The following is a 26,698-nucleotide window of genomic DNA, read 5'->3' as shown; positions in this document are numbered from 1 at the left end:
GTCTAATCACAGCTCTGAAGTTTCAAACCATCAAATCCACCTAAATAGGATAGACTACACAGCACATAATCCGCATCAAAGGGTGATAGCAAGTCACAGCAGCACGGAATAAGTAGCACCCTACACATCATCATGGAATCTAGAGCTCACCAACCAGCCATTGGCAACGCAAGCTTGATCCTACAACCACCAAGGCTTGTTTGTCTACATGCAACTACTTGTCACATGCACCTGATGTAATAGGTTGCCACATGAACATAATTGGACATCAAGTATGGCCACCGGTACCAGCCCGTGTCCAAGGGCAGGTCGTCATTTGTCATTTAGGTTTATGAGGTGTCGAGTCGTGCATTGTCCCACATATTTTATTCAACATATTCTTTGTACAAATGTCTAGGACGATTATTAGACCAAGGATCGAGTGCCAGACATAGTCAGATTAGCGTCCAGAGAGAGTTACACAATTTAGGGCTGATTGCTTAGTGTCCAGGGCACCCATAAGAACACCAGAAACAGGCCCTTGAAGGCACCAAACAGTGATGAACCATATATGGTCTTGTAGACAAGTTTATGGGCAGCCAATTTGAATAGCCAGGTGCCCGAGAGATCGGAGACACAGGACGACCAGCACAAACATGAAAACGCACCAAATAAAACATTATCTATTTTCCCCACTCATGGGTGTGTATAGTGTGTAGGGCTAATTGATTTCAAGCTTACGAGGTACAATGCTTCTATAGGCAAACTGCTTGTATTAATTGATTTGATGCTTACAAGGTACAATGATTTGAAGCTTGTACAATGCTTTTATAGGCAAAATGCCTTATCTTTCTCAACACACAAACCATGGGACAGTGACACATGGCTAACTGATGACTGTCAAAGGGCAGCAGAAAGATGTAGACGAATGACAAACACACTGAAGCTCCAAGTGAGAGATTAGAGAAAACAGCAAAACGCTCATGCACTAATATCAAGAAAAGAGTGGATACAATCAGCCTGTAGGTGAGGAGTGGACTCCGTAGGCGGAGGGTTGAAGGTGCTCACCAAGAATGATGATGAAATGAGTAAGAGGGCAGCCCATATATATACGCCAATATGATCTCCTACACGACCTGAAAATAGGTGAAAAACTCCATAAAATGAGTGGGCAACCCACATCAAAGGCCCATAAAATATAGGGGGAAAATATGGGAAATGCCTACGCATAGAAATGCCCCCCATAAACACCAAAAAAGCCACCAACAAGAGATGATATATGCGAACACCCCCTCTCGGGTCCTAGGGGTGGCTCAAGACCCAAGGAGCTGCCATGAGCGTCGATAGCTGACCCTTTGATGAATAAGTCTGCAGCGTTGTCCTAGGTAGGACAATATTCAAGGATAATCTCTCCCTCCAAGATCCACTCCCACACAAAGTGGTACTGGATCTCTATATGCTTGGTCCATGCATGAAATACCGGATTCTTAGCCATAGCCAAGCAACTCTGGTTGTAGCATGAGATAAGGGTAGGCTGCTGATGTCAAAAACCAATTTCCTCAAGTAACTGCTGCAACCAAATCACCTCACAAGCAGCTGAACAAGCCACTCGATACTCCACCTCAATTGATGAAACTGCCGCCGTAGGCTACCTTTTACTGATCCATGAAATGGCTCCAGATCCAAGAGTAGAGCAATACCCTGTAGTAGATCGTCGGGAATCTACATCTCCAGCCAAGTCGGAGTCGCTCCAACCACGTAAAGTGGCCCCCTCTCCATAGAAAATGCCAAAATCCTCATACCTTTCAAGTACCGCAACACGCGGAGTGCTACCTAACAATGGGTGTCCAATGGTGCCTGTATGAAGGCACTAAGAGTTCCCATCACAAATGCACAATCAGGCCGTGTGTTGAGCAACCAAATCAAGGAACCAACCAGTTTCTTGTATGGAAGTGTATCTGCTCCACTGGATCGGATCCAGAAGAGGAAAGTTTGATGCCTAGATCCTTGGGCCAATGGGAGTGTGCACCAAGAGAAAGAACAATCCGTATGGTCACCATCCGAGCAGTCAGTGCAAAGGTATCATCAAATCCACACCAACTTTCTGAGAATAGCCTTTGGCCACAAGCCTGGCCTTGTGCTTATCTAGAGTCCCATCCGATTTGTACTTTGTCTTATAGACCCATTTGACACCAATCACATTCCGCTTTGCCGGTCTAGGAACTAGCTCCCAAGTCTGATTCCGCTCAATAGAGTCGAGCTATGCTTCCATGGCCCGCTTCCAAGTCGGTTTGGAAAGCGCCTCCCCAATATGAGTAGGTTTCGGTTCCTTCTGGATGCGTGACATCAGTGCATAATTGACGCACACGTTCTCCTGAGATGATGTCGTGATACGCAACCGCTCCAATCGACAGGGACCCCCGGCTGGAGGTGAAGGCAATTGTGCAATGTCTCGTACAACCAATTGGGAATCTGAGATCCCCCCTCAAGAGTCAGAAGTCGAACCCTGCTCCTGAGATGAAGCCTGTAGTGGAGCATCTGCCAAAATCCCATCCTCTTGATCAATGTTGGAGGATACCTCCATATGACGTGCTCGAGGACGTGCCGAGTCAAGTCGAGGAAGAGGAACACGAGGAGCCAAGGAGAGGCTGAGTCAAATCAGCCCCGTCGTTCTCAGCCATAGTCAGTCAGTCAGTCAGTCAGTCAGTCAATCTAAGTCCCTTAACCCACTTACACAGACGCATTCATGCATATACAGTCAGTAGAAACCTTAGGGTTTGCATCAGAAAGCATCCTGCATATTGCATAGCATCTACACCATTGCAAGAACCTCACATAGCATCTTGGAATTATCTAAGATTTATCTAGGATTTTTCTGGTATTTTTTCCATCATTCTCAGCATTTATACGTCATCATTAAGCATTTAATGTTTATGGAGCAGTCGGCCAGCATCTAGTGCCAACCGACTGGCTATATAGCTAGTATAAATAGGAAGGCTTGACCCATTCCCTCATTCATCTCATAATTCAGCCGGAGCATCCCACTCAACCTTGCATCCACCTCAAATCCATGCGTTTTGGAGAAGCGAATCATCCTTCAACAAGAGGAGCATCAACGCTTGTGCTTTCAGCCCTCCATCAGCAAACGCATCAGTCCTCAGCATTCAGCCATCAGTAAACCTTGCGTTTTCTGCATCCGTGCATTTATTCATTCATCGTTTTGCTCCAGCCACTTGGTGAAGGTAACAGCCATTCATATTCATTTACAGCATTCATACTCAGTCTAGAACAGTCCCAAACAGCCCCTCTCTCAGCCCTAGCTTTGCATCCCTCCCTCATTCCATTGGGAATAGTGCATAGGCTCGAGATTGGACATCTTTGGTGTTTCTACAGTAGTGTACAGTTCAGCCCAACACTTGGTCTTCAAAGGTCTTGCGTTTGGCTTATCGTCAGTCACACCTTCAGTCTCTTTAAAGATAATAAAGTAAATACTATCTTGGTAACGGGATAGGGGGCCCTTCAGTGGATAATTCGGGACCCCATGCGGTGTACAGTTCTCATCTCTCTCTAAAGTTCGAAGTATTAAAGTGGATTGCTAAACTCATGAAATTTTGAATACAGAAGACGGTGTGAGCATTTGTGTGACAGGATCCTCCAATACGAAGACTTCCGCTGCATGTTACATTGGTATCAGATTCAGCTTGTCCACACACACCGTATCCTAGCGTGAAGGCATCCTTGGATGGTTAGATTGCGTTCCGGCGCACGACCACCGACTTCAGCATCATGTCTACAGAAGAGAGTACTCATCAGCCCGAAAGACGTCTCCCCCGAAAGAGACCTTGCTCTTCCGTCTACCGCAGACACTTAGAGCTGCTCATGGAGCGCCTCCAACTCTTGGAGGCAGCAACAGCACGTCCTCCTCCTCCTCCAGCAGCACCCGACTACATCTCCCTCTTCTTTCAGATGGAACAACAAGGGAGAGAGGATGAGGCCCGAAGGAGAGAAGAAAAAGCAACAAGTAAAAGCAAAAAGACAGGACTATGAGGAAGCCCAACGGAAGATCGACAAAGACCGACGTTTGGCTGAACTCGCCGCTCGGAAGCACGAACGAGACCTCGATCGAGAACGTATGTTACTCGAACACCAAAGGGAAAAGGAGGCCAACCATCTTAGATACCAGCACCTCTCTTCAACATCCCCAGCCTCAAGTGCCACCAGCCAACAGTCCGCAGGATCAACTACCGTCATTCGAAGTCAACCTAATTTCAGTAAGTATGATGGTAAGTGTGATCATTTAGCAGTGAATCTGTGAGGATTATATTGTTAATCCTGCATATTGTGTACTAATTACTACTTAAGTAATTAACTTAGAACAAGAACCTTCAGGAGAACACTTGAGACAAGATTGAATTGACTTGTTGTTATTAAACTGAGTACAATAGGTCTCTTATATAGGAGATGAAGAGACACATTTGAAGAGGCATGTCCTTTGATGAAAGGACATGACCTTAGACGAAAGGGTACAACTTTTAGGCTAAGGGATGTGTCTAGTCGATGTAGAGGCACAACCATTCATTAAGGGATACAACCATTCGTCCAAGAGATGTGGCTATTCGCTGAAGAGGTACATCTTTTGACGAAGAGTCGCAACCAGTCGAGGGTAGGGGTTCCCTTTGGCTGGTAACTCTTTGCATCTGCAATAGTAATCAGCAATGAAGAGAGAATCTGATACATAAACACGTCACATATGAAGATAAGTCTGGAACAGGCGAATCTCCTTGAATATACTGTTTGAGCCAAGATATGTGAAAAGTCGGATGAATCTTTCCCCATGACGGTGGAAGTTCCAACTTGTAACTGACAGCTGAATTTTTCTTAAGAATCTTGAAAGGCCCATAGAAGCGAGGTCGTAATTTTGGAAAAACTGACTTCACTGTTTTGTAGCGGTGAGGTGCCACATATAATAAGACCAAATCTCCTTCTTGAAATTCTGCATGTCGACGATGCTTGTTGGCCTGTTTTTGATATTTTTGTTGCACATGGACCAATTTATCTCGAGCTTGCACAAGCACATCTTGCATCTCCTGAACCAACTGATCTGCCAACGCCACTTTGTGTTGTAAAACAAAGTTTGTAGGCACAAGAGGAGTATGTCCATATGCTGCTTGAAATGGAGTTAATCCAATTGCTGAATGATGGGAATTATTATAAGCAAATTCCACGAGTGGTAAATAATCTTCCCATGATGCCAGACGGAATTGAATGTAATGTCAAATCATTTCCTCCAAAATCTGATTGTCTCTTTCAGTCTGCCCATCTGTTTGAGGATGATAGGCTGAACTGAATAACAAATTCGTGCCAAGAGATTTGAACAAAGACATCCAAAAATGTCCAGTGAACTTTGGATCTCTGTCAGAGATGATGGTCTTTGGCAAACCATGCAATTTGAAGACATGTTGCACGAATAATGACGCCACATCTGGGGCTGAAGCAGCTTTCTTGCAAGGAATGAAATGTGCCATTTTGGAAAATCGATCAACCACCACAAGAATCTGAGCATTGCCTTTGGATGAACGAGGCAAGGTGGTGATAAAATCCATACTGATACTTTCCCATCTCTCATTGGGAACTAGCAACGGTTGAAGTAACCCTTGAGGAAGTTGTCGAGAGGCTTTCATTGTTTGACATGAATGACAAGCTTTGACAAATTTGATAACATCTTGCTGCATCTGAGGCCAGAAGTATGTAGCAGACAAAAGTCGATATGTCTTGTTGATACCAGGGTGAGCAGCATAAGGAACTTCATGATGTTCTTGAATAAGAATCGTCCGCAATGAAGTATTGTGAGGCACACAAATGCGGTCAGAGAAGAACAGCAACTCATCCATGATAATATAGGCTGCAAACACGTTCATTTCTGCAGGACTGGGATTAGAAGATTTGAGAGCACGGAACGCATCTCCAAAATCTCTATCAGTCAAATACTCATTTTTGAAACAAGCAGGGATTTCCATTTGCACATCTGTGATGGCAAAATTAATGGCTCGAGGCATGCGACTTAAGGCATCTACAACCACATTCTGAAGACCAGGAACATACTGAATAATCATGTGGAAATTAGCCAAGAATTCAACCCATCTGCCTTGTCGAGAGTTCATAACAGGCTGAGTGAAAATATACGTCAGAGATTGATGATCTGTACGTACAACTGAATCTGCTCCAAGAAGATAATGTCTCCATGTTCGATAAGCATGCACGATTGCCAAAAACTCCTTATCATACACAGGATACCTGCTTTGAATGGCTGAAAACTTTCTGCTGTCAAAAGCAATGACACGATCATTCTGCATCAAAACTCCACCAGAAGCACGATCTGAGGCATCTGTCATTACATCAAAGGGCTGAGTGGGATCTGCAATGGCCAAGACCGGGGTTGTCGTCAAGGCATGCTTGAGATCATTGAAGGATTACTCAGCTTCCGAAGACCACTGAAGTTTGTCCAGCTTTGTCAATTCTGTCAAAGGGGCAGCAATCTCCGAAAATCTATGCACCTTGTTGTGATAAAAGTTAGCAAGTCCCAAGAAAGATCGAACATCTGAAATGGTGAGAGGCAAAGGCCAATCCACAATCGCCTGAATCTTCTTAGGATCTATTGCAATCCCATTAGCAGAAATGATGTGACCACGATATTCCACATGATTTTTGAAAAATTCGCTCTTCTTTTTGTTGATGTACAGCAAATTGTTGCGTAGTACTTCAAAGACTATCTGTAAATGCTCTTTGTGATCGACCATAGATCGGCTAAAAACCAGAATATCATCAAGGTAAACGATCACGAACTTATCCAAGTATGGCCCAAAAATTTCATTCATCAGGGTCATGAAAGTGGTCGGGGCATTGGTTAACCCAAAAGGTATGACCAAGAATTCATAATGGTCATATTTTGTCCGAAAGGCTGTCTTGTATTCATCACCATTACGGATACGAATTTGATGATAGCCGGACTTTAAATCAATCTTGGAAAACACCTTAGCACCAAGCAGTTGGTCGAACAACTCATCGATGCGAGGCAGAGGAAATTTGTTCTTGATTGTCAGCTTGTTGAGAGCTCGGTAATCAATGCAAAGTCGCATTGATCCATCCTTCTTCTTGACAAGTAAAACCGGGGCTCCGAAGGGACTTTTGCTGGGACGGATGTGACCTTTGTCCAGCAACTCCTGTAATTGCTTTTGTATCTCCTGAGATTCAAAGTAAGAAACACGGTAAGGAGCTCGGGTTGGAGGAGGTTGACCTGGGATAAGATCAATCGGGTGATCCACAGGACGACGAGGAGGCAATGTCGTCGGAAGATCATTCGGAAACAAATCCTGAAAAGGCCTGAAGAAGGGTTGCTCCAAGTAAGCAGTAGTTGATGACGGGGCTTGAGAATGCTCACTGGTTTCTGCTTCAATCTCCCGTAACATGACCAAGGATGTTGTACTGTCACGTTTGCGAACGAGACGTTTGACTTGCAGGGCAGAAACAACGGTGATGGGTTTGGCACTGAAAAGGCCATGAAGTTCCAGCTCTCGACCATCATGATATAATTGGATTGAATGGGAACGAAAGCTGATCACCGGATCATATCGATACAGCCAAGATTGTCCCAATATCATGTCATAATGTGACAACAGCATTACTGAAAAATTAAGGTGATCCTGGTAATCTTGTATCTGGAACTGGAGCTGTTGCACCTTTTGGTTACAATTAAGGAAGGAACCATCAGCAAGCTCCACTTGAAAAGCATCCTCAAAATGTCGGGTCTGTAGGCGAAGCTTATGAACCAAAGAAGTGCCCACAAAATTAGTGGAACAGCCACTGTCCACCAGCACATTGATGGGATGGTCGCCAATGAAGCCAAGAAGACTAAGGACCTGTTTGGAAAGATTCACCGGAACAGGGTTGGTACTTTGGCCATTAAGCATCAGGGTACTGACAAACTCCGAAACGCGAACACAACAAGCCATCTGTTTGTTCTTGTCTTTCACAGGAGGCGGGTCATGGTCAGCATGGTGACAACTGTCCACCTGAGAATTGCGCCGAGTGTTGGAGGGTTTAGGACGCTGAGGGCATTCATACCACCGATGATCGCCAAAACAAATTGTGCAGAGGCCTGGGCGACTAGGTTGGGATGAAGGGGCAGTTGATGAAGAGGTTTGCTGTCCTGAAGAGGAGACCGATCTCGGTTTCTGCTACTGCCAGAGGATTCGGTCTGAGAGGATCCTGCATTTGACGAGAAAGTTTGCCCGGAAAAGCGCGGCCGGAAGGACTGTTGTCCAGAATATGGTCGCCGAGAGTTGGGTTGTCCAGAATTAGGACGCTGGGGTTGGCTAGTCCCATTGGATCGATTCCGCTGGAAGGAACGGGCACCGGAGGAAAAGTTCTTGGGAGGACGCCGGTAATCACTGATGCGCTCGACATACGAGATTGCTTCATCCAGGGTGGCAGGATTATACTTATGGACTTCGTCTTGGATTGTGGGTTCAAGCCCGTCAATGAAGCTGTGAAGCTGGTCAGAGGGGCTGAGTGTCTCTATCTCCAAAGCCAGTTTTTGAAACTCTGAGATGTACGCGGCCACGGAGCCAGTTTGACTCAGGCGGCGGAGAGAAGACCTGGCATGAAAATTCGCATTTGCAGGCTCAAAAGCCTTGCGAAGAGCACGCCGGAATTTATCCCATGTTGGAGTAGACTTGCCATCTGCAATCCTGCGTCGCCACCAGAGGAAGGCGGTATCCTTCAAGAGGGTACTGGCCAATGCCACCTTTTTGTTCTCGGGCAATTCAGTATTCGAGAAATAAACCTCCATTTTGTAGAGCCAATGATCGATTAACTGCTTATCACGGCGGCCATTGTAGGGCTCAGGTAACTTGATGTCCATCTTTCGTGTTTGTGCTGTGGTCATTAATTTATATAAAAGTTTAAGTTCAACATTGTCTACCTCGGCAGTCGGATCGGGAGGAGTTAAGGGATCGTCCTGCTGGCCCACCGAGGATGATGATGATGAATGTGGAGAATGCGAACGATGCGCTCGCTGTGACTTCCTGGATCCCTCGCGCTGATGTTGGTGCCGCTGCTGCATGTCTTCCATCTGGGATCTCATTGATGCCATTCCATCGAAAAATGCCTTTTGCAAGTCCTCCATCTGTTGTTGGAGAGTAGTCATCAGCAAGGCTTCCATCTGAGGATCGGCGGGTGGCACGTTGTCGTGCGAAGTCGACATCTGGAGCACTCAGAGAGAGTACTGTGGTGAAGCAGGAAAGGTCCACCCGAAATGTAGAATGGAAGGAACAGCTGCTGGAGAGGCAGTAATAGGATCCTCGTACGCGAAGTCGGGGTCTTCCACTTCGTCGGGATCGTCCTCCGAAGTTACTGCATCGGCTTCCGCCAAAGAACTGGGCACCGGAGATAATGAAGTATAGTCGGGGACGAAGATCTCGCAGTAAAATATCACAGGAGGGTGCCAACTGCGGGTACCGTGATAGAAAATACTCGAAATGAGTAAGATGCAGTGGCTCGCAGGTGAGGAAAATAGTCCAAATCGCCCAAGTGTCGGGTTCGGTCACATGCGGGCTGCTGATATGAATGAGGTACACCCGAGAGGCCGGGGATGCTGGGATAGGAGAGGCCGAAAGACTTGGAATCCACCCAACATCGGCGGGTAGTGGCACTGATTCCAGAGTGAGGGCACGAGGAGGGCTGTGTTCGGGAAGAACAGCCTCGGGGATCTCGTCGATGTAACTCAGGTAAGAGATGTGCATGTCGGGTTCCTTCAGGAAGTTGTCCATGAAGCATGCACGTGGAGGGCGAGAGCACACAAGGTATGTGGTGTGGGCAAAGCCAGGAAAACCCACGAACAGCCAGGAAGAAGGGCGCCTATTCGCTGGAGAGGAGGAGGCGAGTAAGAAATAGGCGACATCCTGACAGCCGGGTGGTGGTTTCCGAGTCGCCCACGGTGGCTGTTCACACCAGCAAATCCCAAACGGACGCCCAGCGCACGCCCAGCGGGTTACGCACGCCTGTTGGGTGTTTTTTTTTTTTGAATTCCACATGGCAGTACACGTATTAATGTTGTGTATTGTTTTTTTTTTTTTGAAGGTTGACGCTTCGAAGGCCGTTGCCAATTGGAGGTGCGAAGGTGACGCTTCGAAGGGCTGAATCGCCGACTGAATCGCTTCGAACAGGGCTGAATCGCCGACTGTGAGTCGCCTCGAACAGTGTGCCACCAGCAATCGCTGAATATATTAAGGCGGCTCACAACTGGCCGCCACGCTCAGCAAACAGGAGCGCACGTTGGCAGCAACCAAGGCGAAGAGAGGGGGGGGCTCCATATTCAGCAGCGAAGGGGGCAGTTCCTGCCATGTTGCGAACGCCACCGGTCAGCAGGGAGGGAGGGTATTCCGGAAATACAGCAGGGGGTCCCTCTCTGCTATACACACAATACGTGTATATGGGTGTGAGACCTTGTGTATTTGTTTACATTACTACGAGCAAGGATTCACGCCAAGTCCACCATCGCTCTGCTTCTTCCATGCAACACCGAGAGGAGAGGTGGATGAGGGAGTGCCGCGGAGAGGGTGAGGGCTTCACAACCCACGAGTAGGAAAAAAATTTGCTCTGATACCACTGTGAGGATTATATTGTTAATCCTGCATATTGTGTACTAATTACTACTTAAGTAATTAACTTAGAACAAGAACCTTCAGGAGAACACTTGAGACAAGATTGAATTGACTTGTTGTTATTAAACTGAGTACAATAGGTCTCTTATATAGGAGATGAAGAGACACATTTGAAGAGGCATGTCCTTTGATGAAAGGACATGACCTTAGACGAAAGGGTACAACTTTTAGGCTAAGGGATGTGTCTAGTCGATGTAGAGGCACAACCATTCATTAAGGGATACAACCATTCGTCGAAGACATGTGGCTATTCGGTGAAGAGGTACATCCTTTGACGAAGAGTCGCAACCAGTCGAGGGTAGGGGTTCCCTTTGGCTGGTAACTCTTTGCATCTGCAACAGTAATCAGCAATGAAGAGAGAATCTGATACATAAACACGTCACAATCGTGACAGAATCAGTTTATTCATCAATTTATTGCTCATTTTCCATTAGCTAGGATCACAGATCCTCAGAATAGAGTCCACGCAGCGGCTCCACATCTCACTGGTGAGGCAGTAACTTGGTGGCAGCATTGGTCTAATCTTTATACAGACCAGACCACAGGTGTCACAGCTTTTAGCTAGAAAACCTTTGTCCATGACCTGAAGACCAGATTCCTCCTACCCCAGTACATGACCGGTCTCGTAGATGAGTTCTATGGACTCAGACAGAACGGATCCCCAGTGCTTCATTTTTATGGCAAGGTTATTACTTTAGCACAGCAGTTAGGGCTATCTGTGCAGGCCAAGATGGAGCAATTCATTCGTGGATTGGATCCTAACATTCGGTTCACAGTTCGTAACTTTGAACCCAGTACATATGACCGGGCTCTAACTTTCGCTCAGAATGAAGAAATGAAGATGAACAGAGGCAAGCCCAAGCAATCATCTCAGACCAGTACTAAACCCCAGCAGCAGCAATCTGCTGCACAGCCAGGAAAAGGTAACGCATCTTCTAAAGATGCTAAGAAGGACGGCAGTAATAGCTCCAATTCAGTGGGTAAGAATGATAAAGAATCTAAGCCTAAGAAAACCTCCCATGAAAAGGCTAAAGCAGGCATTACTGGAGGTTATCTTCCTAAAGAGGAGCAAAAGAAGTATCAGTCAGAAAATAGATGTTTTTTTTGTCACATCATAGGGCATGGTAAGAAGGATTGCCACAAATGGCAAGTGGAACAAGCCACCAAAGCTCCTTGTGCCACAATTGCCACAACCTCCCCAACTCCTCCAGCCCCGCCTACTACCACCGATGTGCTTCAACTTTACCTTCTATGCATACTATGCCATCAGTGGTATTTGATGCTAAGCAGGAGGGTGAGAGCAATGCTGCATAGAAGAGCCTCATCCGAGCTTATAGCTCTGCCAAGGGCCGACAATTTGTAGTCCTTTTCGATATGGGTAGTTCTGAAGACGCCAAAACTCCCCTGAACTGCACATTAGTCCCATATCATCTGGATTTGGACGGGTTTAGTCCCATATCATCTGCACATTAGTCCCATATCATCTGGATGTGGACGGGTTTACACATGGTCTTCGCACCCACATTTCTCAGAAGGCACAGCAATTTGCCTTTCAAGTTCAAAAGGCCTCATTTCAACGAGATTTCATCGTCTCGCGTCTGTTGGGGTGTGACATGATCTTAGGAATTCAGTGGTTCCGTCAATATGAGCTTATTCTCGATTGGAGACAGGACCCTTTTACTATCTATAAAGGTTTTCCTGAGCCTGTCATGATTCGTGGGGATAGAAGCATTCTTGGCATCCCATTGATTTCGCATCTCCAGGCCAGACGAGCTATCCGCAAGGGAGCAGAAGGAGCACTACTTTATGTTCGTGCTCAAACAGCCTCTACCTCATTGGTAGCATCCATTTCATCTTTAGTCCCTCAGTTAGCAGACCTCCTGTCTAGACATCAGGACATTATGCTTAGGGACGATCTCCCGCCCAGTCTCCCACCCTCTCGCCTTGAGGACCATCACATTGATTTGGTCCCTAGATCAGATCCTCCTTGTAGGTTTCCCTATCAACTTTCCAAGACTTCAGAGGGCGAGTTAGAAAAGCAGTTATCTGAGCTTCTCCGAGCCGGATTTATTTGGCCTTCTTCCTCACCATTTGCTGCACCTATCCTATTTGTCCAAAAGGAGGACAAGTCTGCACGCCTTTGTGTAGATTACAGGGCATTTATTCCGCCTTCTTCTTCACCATTTGCTGCACCTATCCTATTTGTCCAAAAGAAGGACAAGTTTGCACGCCTTTGCGTAGATTACAAGGCATTAAACAAACTCACCATCAAGAATAAGTTTCCAATGCCAAGGATAAAGTACATTTTGAAGATTTAGACGGTGCTAAATTTTTCACTAACATCGACCTCAAGAGTGGTTACCATCAGGTCTGCATTTTTTAAGCTAACATTCCCAAAACAGCTTTTCCGAGAGAGCGTGGTCACTACGACTTCGTAGTCATGCCTTTTGGGCTGCGGAGCAACATGAGAAAGATGTGGAGAAAGTCTTGCAACTTTTGCGAGATAATCAACTCTACATAAACGCCAAAAAGTTTGTCTTTGGTGTTAAGGAAGTTCAGGATTTGGGCTATATCATCGGTTCCGATGGGATTAGACTGGATCCATCAAAGGTTCAAGAAATCTTAAATTGGGACATTCCTAAGACCGCCCAAGAAATCCGCTCATTCGTAGGTCTTTGTCAGGCCTTTAGTACCCATGTCCCCATCAGTTTTCCAACCTTACAGCATCTCTTACCGACTTGCTCAAAGGGGTGAAGACTCGCAAGCAAAAAGTCTCAGTTACAGGCAAGGCACTTGATGCATTACGTGCACTCCAAAAAGCTGCCTCAAAAGCCCCTAAATTTCAGTTAGCATCTTGGGATGAACCTTTCGAGATCATTACCGATGCAAGCAATGTAGCAATCGGTGCAGTTCTCAAACAGGACAATAGACCCGTGGCATACTGCAGTAGAAAGTTGGATGTCGCCGAAAAGAATTATTCAGTATATGACAAAGAGCTTTTGGGTGTGATCACAGTGCTCAAACATTGGAAGCCTTTTGTTTATGGACAGGTTTTCACAATGACAACAAACCACCAAGCACTTTAGTGGCTTCAAACTATGCCAAGTGTGAAGGCACAAGGGGTGTTAGGGTTAGGGTTTGGAGATGCTGCAAACAAGCGTGGAGAGCAACAGAGAGAGAACACGACTTTAGTGTATTCAGCTTAATAAAAAGTGAAGTACAATAGCCACATAATAGTGACCTAAAGAGATGTGTTCACATGTCCGGCCATAAAATGTGCCGGGTGGACCAAAATACCTATAAACTGAATATAAGTGAAACTAAGCTAAACTGGGGAGAAAAAACCTCCACTAACTAAAGTAAAAAGTGCCCCAGTAATCTACTGATGATCACTAGCACTCCTCTGGGGTGCATACACAGCATAAAACCCAACAAACCCCCCTGGAGTGATATGTGATCACTGTACATCATCCACCAAAAGGAAACAAATTCAAAGCACTACGGAATGCTTCAAATTTCGGACGTGGTAATGCCTTGGTGAAGATGTCTGCCACATTCTGATCTGTAGGACAGTAGATCAGACTGATATCTCCTGCCTGGAGTCTCTCCCGAACAAAATGATAGTGAATCTCAATGTGTTTCATGCGAGCATGAAACACAGGATTCCTGGCCACAACAATGGTACTCTGACTATCAGTATAGATAGGTGTAGGCTCCTTCACTGAAATATCCATATCAGTCATGAGACGATGCAGCCAAACACACTCAATAGTAGTAGTGTAGGCTGCTCTGTACTCTGCCTCACAAGATGAAGTGGCCACTGTGGTCTGTTTCTTGCTTCGCCAAGAAATGCATGAAGAGCCAAGAAAGAAACAATTTCCACTAGTGGAATGTCTGGTATCAAAATCACCAGCCCAATCTGAATCACTGTAAGCGTATAATTGCATGTCACCCCCCTCAGGATAAAGCAATCCAAGAGACAAGGTACCCTGCAAATAACGGAATACACGCTTCACAGCTTGCCAATGTGACAACCGCGGGCTGTGCATGAATCTGCTCAACTAAGAGACTGCATACTGAATATCTAGCCTTGTATTACACAAGTAAATGAGGCACCCAACAGCCTGAGCATATGTAGTGGAATCAAAGGAAATACTGTCATCTTGTAGTGACAGTTTCATCCCAGGCTCCATAGGAGTACTAATAGGTTTGCAATCCTGAAATTTAAACTTCTCCAAAAGTTTAGCAACATACCGTGATTGCAACAACCCAATGCCTCTGTTATCCTGCACAAACTGTATGCCCAAATAGTAATGTACAAGCCCCAAGTCAGACATGTCAAATGTCTGTTGCAGTATCTCCTTAAAAGCTGCAATTTTGTCATCATTTGATCCCATGAGCAAGAGATCATCCACATAAAGACTGATGACCAGCAGATCTGTCTCTTCTTTCTTTACATACAGAATGGCTTCTGATGGACTGTTCACAAATCCCTGAGTGAGTAGGAAAGCATCTATTTTTGCATACCAAGCTCGTGGAGCTTGTTTCAAACCATACAAGGCCTTTTTCAGCCTGCATACTTTCCCCTCATGACCATGTTCTGCAAATCCCATGGGCTGAAATACATAAACTTCCTCCTCGAGGTCCCCATGTAGGAATGCAATCTTTATGTCCAACTGGTGAACAACCCAACCACGATGTGCAGCCAATGCAATGACACACCTAAGTGTCGACATACAGGATGTAGGAGCAAATGTCTCCTCATAATCAATGCCCTTCTTCTGTGCATAGCCCTTCGCAACTAGACGGGCTTTGTACCTGTCAATGGATCCATCTGCATGTCTTTTCAACTTATAGACCCATTTAGTACCAATTGCTTTCTTGCCTTTGGGCAGATCAACCAAATCCCATGTTTGATTCCTTTTAATAGAATCAAGCTCATCCTGCATGGCTTTGTTCCAATGCACATTACCTCGTGCATCCACAAATGAATCAGGCTCATCATCATCCTGTAAACTGGTTGCCATAACCAGATTCAAATCCATGATGTGTACATGCTCATTGGTCCGTGTCTCCCTACGAGTACGACCAGCAAGAGGACCCTCTAAATGGCTGTCCTGTAATGTCCTCAAATACCATCTAGGTATGTGTCTGACTTGTGGTGCCTGCTGCCCCATATTTGGTTTAGCTTCTGGCTCATTTTGCTGCTGAATTTCTGCACCACCTACATCATTTGCTGGCTGTCCTGTACCCTCATGAGTTGGATCACCAACTGTGGAATGAAACTCCATAGGTAGTAGACCTTCAAACACATCATTTTCAGCCTGATTTGCCTCATAACCAGCCATGGATATTTCTGATTTTTCATCAAAAATCACATCCCGACTAGTGAATATCTTCCTAGATAGTGGGTCATATAACCGGTAGCCCTTGCTCTCACGGCTATACCCAACAAAAATGCATTTTGTGGCTTTATCATCCAGCTTCCTCCTCAACTCTTTGGGTATGTGTGCATATGCAAGACACCCAAAGATACGAAAATGTGATACAGAAGGCTTGCGGCCATGCCAAGCCTCAAAAGGAGTAATGGAAACCAATGCCTTTGTGGGACATCGATTCAAAATATGACGAGCACACATAACAGCTTCCACCCAAAAGATATGTGGTAGCCTCTTTGCCTTTAGCATACATCTGGCCATCTCCATGAGTGACCGATTCTTCCTTTCTGCAACCCCATTCTGCTGTGGAGTGTAAGGAGTAGTATACTTGCATCCTGACTCTGTCTCAGCAAGTGCTACAAAGGCCAAAAATGCATCATATACCTGTGATTTCTGTGTCAAAGGATAGACTTAGCATATACGAGAGCAGTCATCAATAAATGTTGCAAAATAGAAGCAACCACCTAATGACTTCGTCTGCATGGGACCACAAAGATCACTGTGTATAAGCTGCAACTTTGCAGTTGCTCTTAGAGCCTGATCACGTGGGAAGGAAAACCTATGCATTTTTCCCAAAATACATCCTTCACAAATGTGATCTGGAGGCTTCTCCATGAGAGGTAGATCTGTAAACATGTTATGTCGCTGCATAAGCATAAGACTACCAAAATTTACATGCCCCATGCGAGCATGCCATAACTCCGCATCAACCATAGCTGGAGTAAGAGTGAATGCATTATAAGCAGACTGATCCACTGGCTGAAATGCATCCAACTGATAAAGTCCATGACATAATGTACCAGTGAGCATCAAGGTCAAGGCATTAGCTTTGTCTCTGACCATGCATTTATCATCATCAAAGTGGACTTGCATACCACAATGTGCTAAAGAAGAAATGGACAACAAATTCTTCTTTATCCCTGGTACATATAAGGCATGTGTAAGGTGGAGAATGGAGCCATCAATGGCTGTGAGCTGAATCTCCCCAATGCCACGAACTGGATATGAAGCATTGTTGGCACGCTGAACAGTTTTGCCAACAGGGGCAGGGCCAACATGACTAAACAAATCCCTGCGAGATGTGATATGCTTTGAGGCACCACTATCAAAATACCAAGTACATGCATGCTCTGTCATACTGAGTGCCTGTGAAGACCAATAGGCATCATAACTGCATGTATAAAAACAGTAATCCTTGTCCTCAACAAAAGAAGCAGTCTCTCGAGGAGCTTTAGAAGCATCATTAACAGACATCCCAGCTTCCTTTGCCTTCTCTTTGGCAATCCTCTTCCTACATTCAGTGATGTAGTGACCTGGCTTCTTACAGTAATGACATTTGCCCTTCTTCTTGGGCTGTCCATCACCTTTCTTGGTATCCTGTGAAGAACCACCATCACCTGAATTTTGATTTGAACTCTTTGGCTGAGTTTTTCCTTTCCCCTTTTGACCTGTAGTAAATGCTTGTTCAGCATTTGTGTTCATATTCATATTCTTCCTCATTTGCTCTTCTTGTAGCAAGAGAGCAACAAGTTCCTGATACTTTAGGGGTTCAACAGCATTCCTCATGCTGAGGTTCAAAGAGGTATGAAAAGCCAAGTAAGATCTTGGCAAAGAGTGCAAGATGGTGGACACAAGCTGTGTCTCAGGAATAATCTCATCCACATTGATGAGTTGCTCTCTCAAATCCTGCAGCTTGTTTAAGTGGCTAGACATATCATCTCCTTCATTCAATTTCTGATTTTCCAGCTCTCTTTTCAAAAATGAGATTCTAGCCTCATTACGAGCAGCATACATCTGCTCCAAAGTCACCCATGCATTCTGTGAAGAGCCAGCTGAACGAATATGAGGTATAATGGACTTTTGTACTGACAATGCAATGAGTGACAAAGCTTGTGCATCCCTGGCATCCCATGTCTTTTGAGCATTTGTTCTTTGAACAGGCAATGGCTGTCCTGGAGCCTGTACCTGTTGTCCTCGTCCACGAGCACCCCCTTGGGGAGGAGTCTCTGGAGCCAATGGACCTGGACGTGGTTCATCACCACTAACAAAATCCCAAAGACCTTTTGCCACAAGCACATTTTTCAGCATAAAACTCCACAAGGAGTAGTTCGTGCCATCCAATTTGTCTTCCTTAGACAAATATGTGAATACATCACTTTGCTGTTGATTTGCCATTATGCTTTACGCACAATGTTGTACCTGTTTACCAAAAAACCCAATAGCAGAAACCCTGATAATAACTGTACTCCACTGAATACAGTTCACCCAAATATGCCTGCACTCTCAATCCTCTGAATGTGCAGCTCAATGCACCAATGACTGAGTAGAGCAGCAAATGGCGTACACAATGCCAAAATGCCCCAAAAATGCCCAAATTTGCTGCACCCAAACTGTGCAAAAAACCTGTATTGTTCTTTGCTAGAAAATCTGCCTGTAGTGCCTGTATATTTTCACAGAGAAAATAGTATTGCCCAAAAACAAATTTTTAATGCTTACCACAGATTGATTGAGCAGATTGTGGTACTTATGCAGGTACAGTCCACCAAAAGAGCAAGTACAGTTGACTGTACTGTGCAAGTACAGTCGAGTTGTACTTTACAGGGCTGAAGGCGACTGCTGGCATATACTTTGCAGGTACTGTGAAGGTACACTGCATGCAGGTACAGTCGGGTTCACTACAGGTACACTGCAGGCAGGTACCACGGGTACAGAATCAGTCGACTTAATACAATCGACCACTGCAGTTCGAAGCTGGTACACGTGCGCTGACAGATATAGTCGGCGCTGACTGTACGGAGCAGGTACAGACGTACGTAGCAGGTACGGGCGCTAACAGGTGCAGTCGGCGCTGACAAGAAGCAGTCGGCGCTGACTGTACGGGCTGTACGGATGGCTTCAGTACTCCAACTGGCGGCGGCGAGCGGGTACGACAGCTGCAGGCGAACAGTGTACGGTCGGCAGCTGTACGATTACTGCAGGCGGCGCACTGTGTACGGGCAGATGTATCAAGTGAAAGCGACTGTGTACAAGCAGGGCAATGGCAAGCCTTCAATGCTCTGATACCAAATGAAGGCACAAGGGGTGTTAGGGTTAGGGTTTGGAGATGCTGCAAACAAGCGTGGAGAGCAACAGAGAGAGAACACGACTTTAGTGTATTCAGCTTGATAAAAAGTGAAGTACAATAGCCACATAATAGTGACCTAAAGAGATGTGTTCACATGTCCGGCCATAAAATGTGCCGGGTGGACCAAAACACCTATAAACTGAATATAAGTGAAACTAAGCTAAACTGGGGAAAAAACCTCCACTAACTGAAGTAAAAAGTGTCCCAGTAATCTACTGATGATCACTAGCACTCCTCTAGGTGCATACACAACATAAAACCCAACAAAGTGCCGAGTGGAGTGATCGACAAACCAGGTGGAGTCAACTCTTCCAACAGTTTGGAGGAATGATTGAATATATCCCTAGTAAGCATAACCCAGTAGCAGATGCTCTTAGTCGAAAGGCCAACATCCAAGCAGTCCAAGAATCTACCATTCTCGAAATCACGGGGAAGGACTTAGATAGTATGAAAGACCAATATGTCAACTCCCCTGAGGTTGGTACTCAGTACAGTTTGGTCCTCAATTCTAAGCCGAGCCATTATTCCATCCAGAACGGTTGGTTCTTCTTCAAGAACCGCCTGTGTCATTCGGAAAAAGCGTTCCCCTCTTCTCCATGATGCCCATGACTCCTTAGTTGGAGGACATAGGGTATCAACAGTATCCTCGAGAAATTAGAACGGTCCTTTTATTGGCCAAAGATGAGGCGTGATGTCTATGCACATGTACAAGCCTGTAAGATTTGTCAAAAAGTTAAAGTTGGATACAAAGAAGGCTGGTTTACTTCAACCTTTGCTTATCCCCAACGGACCTTTCATCGACATATCTATGGACTTTGTAAGGCCTCTACCAACATCCACCGGATCTTGTAACACTCAATGTTTTACCATTGTGGATCGCTTTAGTAAATTCTGCATGTTCATCCCATGCAAGCATACGGCCACAGCCGAGGACGTAGCCCGTCTGTTTCTCAAGCATTGGTACCCAATTTGTGGTTTGCCTAGCACCATAACATCAGATTGAGATTCCAAGTTTACCTCGCATTTCTGGAGGGCATTATTTGAAAACTTCGGAACTAAGTTGTAGTTATCTAGTGCATTCCATCCACAGACAGATGGCCAAACAGAAATTTATAACCAGTTGGCCTTTGATGTTCTCAAGTCGTACTGTCATGACCAACAGTCCAAATGGGAACATTATCTTCCATTGGTCCAAGCTATCTTGAACGACACTCATTCATACAGTGTCGGACGGACTCCATATGAAGCAGCCTTTGGTCGCCGCTTCTCCACTTTTAACGTGATTGGTGTCTCCATCTCTAGAGGCTAATAAAGCCACGGAAACATTTTCCGAGATCATTGAGTCAGTCAAGGACCGCTTGACCAAAGCACGGGAAGCATATAGCAAAAAGGCAAATAAGTCTAAACCAGATGTCGACTTTCCGTAGTTTTGGCCCTTTTCCAATAGTTAAAAAGTTAAGTAATGTCTCCATGAAGTTAAAGTTGCCTACCAGTTGGACAATGCATGATGTTTTCCATGTTTCTTGGCTAAAACCATATGTTGGTCTAGAAGTGTTTGATGTTTCAGATGAAGAGCAGCCAGATGTGGTAGACGAAGCAGAAGTCATTGAGCCCGAGCAGATCCTTCTTCATCGTTGGAAGCATTGTTCCGATCGACGAATACGTCACGGCTGCATGTTACAGTTTCACGAGCGAAGCGACTTGGAGCTTAAGAAGCCCTCTGTCACCAATTGGCCGACCATTTGGTCCATCTCCAGATTTGTCTCTCGTTCACTTGAGGCCAAGCCCGTGTCTCATGTGAAGGGGCCAGTATTTTGCATAACATGGACGAGAGCCAAACTGGTGCCACCCGTGTGTTAGCAGGATGGTGTTGTATAGACGGGAGCCAGACTGGTGCCACCCGTGTATGACCTGGAATGTGTTCTATCTATGGGATTGTCACGCCATGGAAGAGCCAGTATATGTGCCGTGTTTTGCCTATGGGACTGTCACTCCATAGGGAGGCTCGTGCCAAGTGCAGACATATGACCTCCAAGAAGATGTCATTATGTTGTCAGAAATTGACTTGGCTGAGATGGGACTCTAGAGAGCCAACCAGGATATGGGGAATGCAACATCATATGGTAGACACTTCTTGGAGATGGGGGCAATGCATGAGCTCGTTATATATAATGGGCTGTCCAGATGGCCGCAGTCGCGGACAGCCTTACATCTTTTCCGCATGGGGGAGGCACTAGTACAGTGGATTACCTCATGGGGTCTCCCGCTCTTATACCACCCATCCCAGACTTCATCCCTCCTCCCCCCATACTAGCTAACCACGCATTACTTTCTTTCACGATCTCATGCCCCACCTTACCCCTTCCACCACCTTCACCCAGATTCAGAGGGGCAACCAAGATATGGGGAATGCAACATCATATGGTATCCCCTCTAGAGGGCCAACCAGGATATGGGGTATGCAACATCGTATGGTAGACACTTCTTGGAGATGGGGGCAATAAATGAACTAGTTATATATAATGGGCTGTCCAGATGGCCGCATTTTCCACATGGGAGAGGCACTAGTAGAGTGGATTACCTCATGGGGTCTCCCACTCTTATACCACACATCCCAAACTTAGGAGTCACTTTTACAGGCCCTTTGTTTTGCATGACCACAACTACCACTGACCGACTTGCAAGGGGACATGCCTCCCTAGCCCGTATGGAGAGACAGTGTTTCCAAGCACATTTCCAAGAACCTCGCACTAAGTGTTGGCTCTTCGATACTCTAGTATGACCAGCGGCCATGTATGGTGCAGCCTTTTGGGGACCAGGCCTGGGGAAGGATCACTAGAGGAGCATAGAGAGGCTATGTCATGCGCACAGTGTGTATCTACCGTGTGCTACACGCACACAAGACTAGCTTCGAGGCTTGGGGAAGCTTGGAGCTAGGCAAGCTCATTGGCAAGCTGGGCTAGGGATAGACTAACGGGCGGGCACCCAAGTATGGACAGGCGGGCGCCCAAGTGTGGATGCCCGGTGACCGGCCAAGAGCGTAGGTAGGCGTACCTCATAGGTATGATACTATGATCGCTAGGTGTGTGTCAAGACCCAATTTCTGCACAAGTTTGTAATTAACAAAGTTGTGTGAGCTGCCAGGGTCCAGAAGAATATGTATTCTATGGCCATTCACTTCTCCATAAACTCGGAGAAGATCATGCAAGCCAAAAACTTTAGAGTTGAACATACAATCAGAACATGAACTAGGGCGAGAAAGTACAGTGACTGAAGTACCTATCAAAGACAACTGGTTGGCTGCCTTTGGCTTGGATCGTGCGTTGGTCTTTGCACCCTTCTTCTTTGGGCACTCGTTACGCATGTGTCCTTTTTCTTCGCAGATGAAGCAACGTCCCTTCTTCTTGAGCTTCAAAGCCTTGAGGAGACGGTTTTTCTTTGCTAGGGTCGAAGCACGAAAAAACAATAGTCTTCTCGAATTCGTACCTTTTCTTTGACCTCTTTTTCCCTACCTACCGACTTGCTCGTTCTCGAGGCTTGCTCTGATACCACTATCAAATCCCCAAAGGATCACCTCGTAGAACGCTCCTGATATAAGACTCGAAACCTGCAAAACAAAGCCAAGCAACGAGAAGGGAGTGGAGGCCTGACTCACCTCCCAACCTTGACAACCGTGGGCAAACCCCACAAGTCTTGGCTGCTCCCACCGAGCCACGAGCTGAGCTAACTAGTTGGACGTACCGAATATTTTCTACCTCGTGACGTCCCATACCGCCAAGAAGCTATCCTCGTGGGCCTCGAGACTGCTGCCGGCCTTGGCTGCATAAAGCAGGTGCACGTCTGCACTAGATCTGGGCTCCTGACCATAGAGCTCTCACAAAGACACGCGAGACTCTATGAACTATTGACTAACCTTGGCAACCCTTTTATAGGCGGATCGGCAAGTATGGGATCGAAAGGTGGAGAAGCTACCGATCCGGATTCAGGACTACGAAGATACTCTGGAGTGCTATATTACGCATCTAGAGCATGTAGACTTGTTATTAGGGATTGAGTGGTTTAAGACTCTTCACGTTCAGATAGATTGGTCTAGTCATACTTTTTCTTTTGAACATAGGAACACCCAGTATTGTATCTTAAGTGATTGTATACATCTCAACTTAGCTCATCCTGTAAGGTGGAATACTAACACATTGAGCACCAGGGACCAGGTCAATACGATGATCTACTGCCCTTTCAGGTGGTAAGCCTAATGGCAGTTCCTTAGGAAATACATCTTGAAACAAATCGAGTATCTTCTTTAATTCGTTGCTTTCAAACACACTTAATTCATTAACATCCATAGTAGGTATGAGAAATGAAAAAAGTGGAATCCATGCTTCCAACGATAAAGAAGGATCTCATCGGGCTCAATGACTTCTGCTTCATCTACGACGTCTGGCTGCTATTCATCTGAAACATCAAACACTTCTGGACCAACATATGGTTTGAGCCAAGAAACATGGAAAACATCATGCATTGTCCAACTGGTAGGCAACTTTAACTTCATGGAGACAGCACTTAACTTCTTAACTATTGAAAAAGGGCCAAAACTACGAAATGAAAGCTTGGGACAACGTTTGCCCACTTGTTTCAATCTTTGTTTCATGATACGCAGATAGACCCAATCACCTTCCTTGAAGTGGACATCTCGTCTAGACTTATTCGCCTGTCTGCTATATGCTTCCCGTGCTTTGGTCAAGCGGTCCTTGACTGACTCAATGATTTCGGAAAATGCTTCCGTGGTTTTATTAGCCTCTAGAGATGGAGACACCAATCTCGTCCAAAGAGAAGAGAAACGGCGACCAAAGGCTACTTCATATGGAGTCCGTCCGACACAGGATGATGAGTGCCGTTCAAGATAGCTTGGACCAATGGAAGATAATGTTCCCATTTGGACTGTTGGTCATAACAGTATGACTTGAGAACATCAAAGGCCAACTGGTTATAAATTTCTGTTTGGCCATCTGTCTCTGCGGATGGAGTGCACTAGACAACTGCAACTTAGTTCCGAAGTTTTCAAATAATGCCCTCCAAAAATGCGAGGTAAACTTGGAATCTCTATCTGATGTTATGGTGCTAAGCAAACCACAAACTGGAAACCAATGCTTGAGAAACAGACGGGCTACTCCCTCGACTGTGGCCGTATGCTTGCATGGGATAAGCATGCAGAATTTACTAAAGCGATCCACAATGGTAAAACACTGAGTGTTACGTGATCCGGTGGATGCTGATAGAGGCCTTACAAAGTCCATAGATATGTCGATGAAAGGTCCGTCGGGAATAGACAAAGGTTGAAGCAAACCTGCCTTCTTTGTATGTGGAACCTTTACTTTTTTGACAAATCTTACACGCTTGTACATGTGCATAGACATCACGCCTCATCTTTGGCCAATAAAAGGACCGTTCTAATTTCTCGAGGGTACTGTTGATACCCCTATGTCCTCCAACTAAGGAGTCATGGGCATCGTGGAGAAGAGCGGAACGCTTTTCCAGAGTGACACAAAGTCGGTTCTTGAAGAACAACCAACCGTTCTGGATGGAATAATGACCTGGCTCAGAATTGAGAGCCAAACTGTACTGAGTACCAAACTCAGGGGAGTCGACATATTGGTCTTTCATACTATCTAAGTCCTTCCCCATGATTTCGAGAAGGGTTGATTCTTGGACTGCCTGGATGTTGGCCTTTCGACTAACATCTGCTACTGGGTTATGCTTACCAAGGATATATTCAATCATTCCTCCAAACTGTTGGAAGAGTTGACTGCACCTGGCCTATCGATCACTCCACTGGGCACTGGGCATAGTTTGAAGCCACTTAAGTGCTTGGTGGTCTGTTTTCACTGTGAAAACTTGTCCATGAAGAAAAGGCTTCCAATGTTTGAGTGCTGTGATCACACCCAAAAGCTCCTTGTCATATACCGAATAATTCTTTTCGGCGACATCCAACTTTCTGCTGTAATATGCCACGGGTCTATTGTCTTGATGGAGGACTACAGCTATGGCTACATTGCTGGCATCGGTGATGACCTCGAAAGGTTCGTCCCATGATGCTAACTTTAATACAGGTGCTTCTCAGGCAGCTTTCTGGAGTGCACGGAATGCATCAAGTGCCTTGCCTGTAACTGAGACTTTCTGCTTGCAAGTTTTCACCCCCTTGAGCAAGTCGGTAAGAGGTGGTGCAAGGTTGGAAAACTCATGGACATGGGTACTATAGGCCTGACAAAGACCTACGAATGAGCGGATTTCTTGGTCGGTCTTAGGAATGTCCCAATCTAAGATCTCCTGAACCTTTGATGGATCCAATCTAGTCCCATCGGAACCGATGATGTAGCCCAAATACAAAACTTCCTTAACACCAAAGACAGACTTTTTGGCATTTATGTAGAGCTGATTATCTCGCAAAAGTTGCAAGACTTTCTCCACATCTTTCTCATGCTACTCCGCAGTGGCTGAGAAGACTAGTATGTCATCAAGGAATATGAAAACACACTTCCCAATGTGGACTGCAAAAATCCTAGACATCATCTTATTGAAGGTTGTAGGTGCATTTGTAAGCCCCAAAGGCATGACTACGAACTCGTAGCGACCACGCTCTGTTGAAGAGCTGTTTTTGGATTACCAGCTTCAAAAATGCCGACCTGATGGTAACCACTCTTGAGGTCGATCTTAGTGAAAAACTTAGCACCGTCTAAACGCTCCAAAATGTACTCTATCCTTGGCATAGGAAACTTGTTCTTGATAGTGAGTTTGTTTAATGCCCCATAGTCTACACACAAAGACGTGCTAACTCACCCTCTAAAGTCTTGGAAAGATGATAGGGAAACCTACTAGGAGGATCTGATCCAGGGACCAAATCAATGCGATGGTCCTTAGGGCGAGAGGGTGGGAGACTGGGCGGGAGATCGTCCCTGAGCATAATGTCCTGATGTCTGGACAAGAGGTTTGCTAACTGAGGGACTAAAGATGAAATGGATGCTACCAATGAGGTAGAGGCTGTTTGAGCACGAACATAAAGTAGGGCTCTTTTTGCTCCATTGCGGATAGCTCGTCTAGCCAGGAGATGCGAAATCAATGGGATGCCAAGAATGCTTCTATCCCCACGAATCATGACAGACTCAGGAAAACCTTTACATATAGTAAAAGTGTCCTGCCCCCAATCGTGAATAGGCTCACACTGACGGAACCACTGAATTCCTAAGATCATGTCACACCCCAACAGAGGCAAGACGATGAAATCTCGTCGGAATGAGGCCTTTTGAACTTCAAAGACATATTGCTGTGCCTTCTGGGAAATGTAGGTGCGAAGACCGGGTGTAAACCCGTCCACATCCAGATGATATGGAACTAATGTGCAGTTCAATTTATTAGCCAACTGGGGAGAGATGGCGTCTTCA

At 45.7% G+C, this 26,698-nt stretch overlaps 1 protein-coding gene across 1 annotated transcript in view; it reads right to left on the bottom strand.

Annotated features, from left to right (window-relative positions):
- The window catches only part of LOC147628153 (COP9 signalosome complex subunit 4-like), a 74,529-nt gene that overhangs the window by 23,124 nt on the left and 24,707 nt on the right, over positions 1-26,698 (bottom strand). The gene's annotated exons all lie outside the window — the stretch shown is intronic.

The sequence above is a fragment of the Cibotium barometz genome, chromosome 19 (genome assembly GCF_041138505.1).
Source record: "Cibotium barometz isolate CiBa-2024 chromosome 19, ASM4113850v1, whole genome shotgun sequence".
In the NCBI taxonomy this organism is placed as follows: Eukaryota; Viridiplantae; Streptophyta; class Polypodiopsida; order Cyatheales; family Cibotiaceae; genus Cibotium; species Cibotium barometz.
This window is presented reverse-complemented; position numbering and strand designations above follow the sequence as displayed.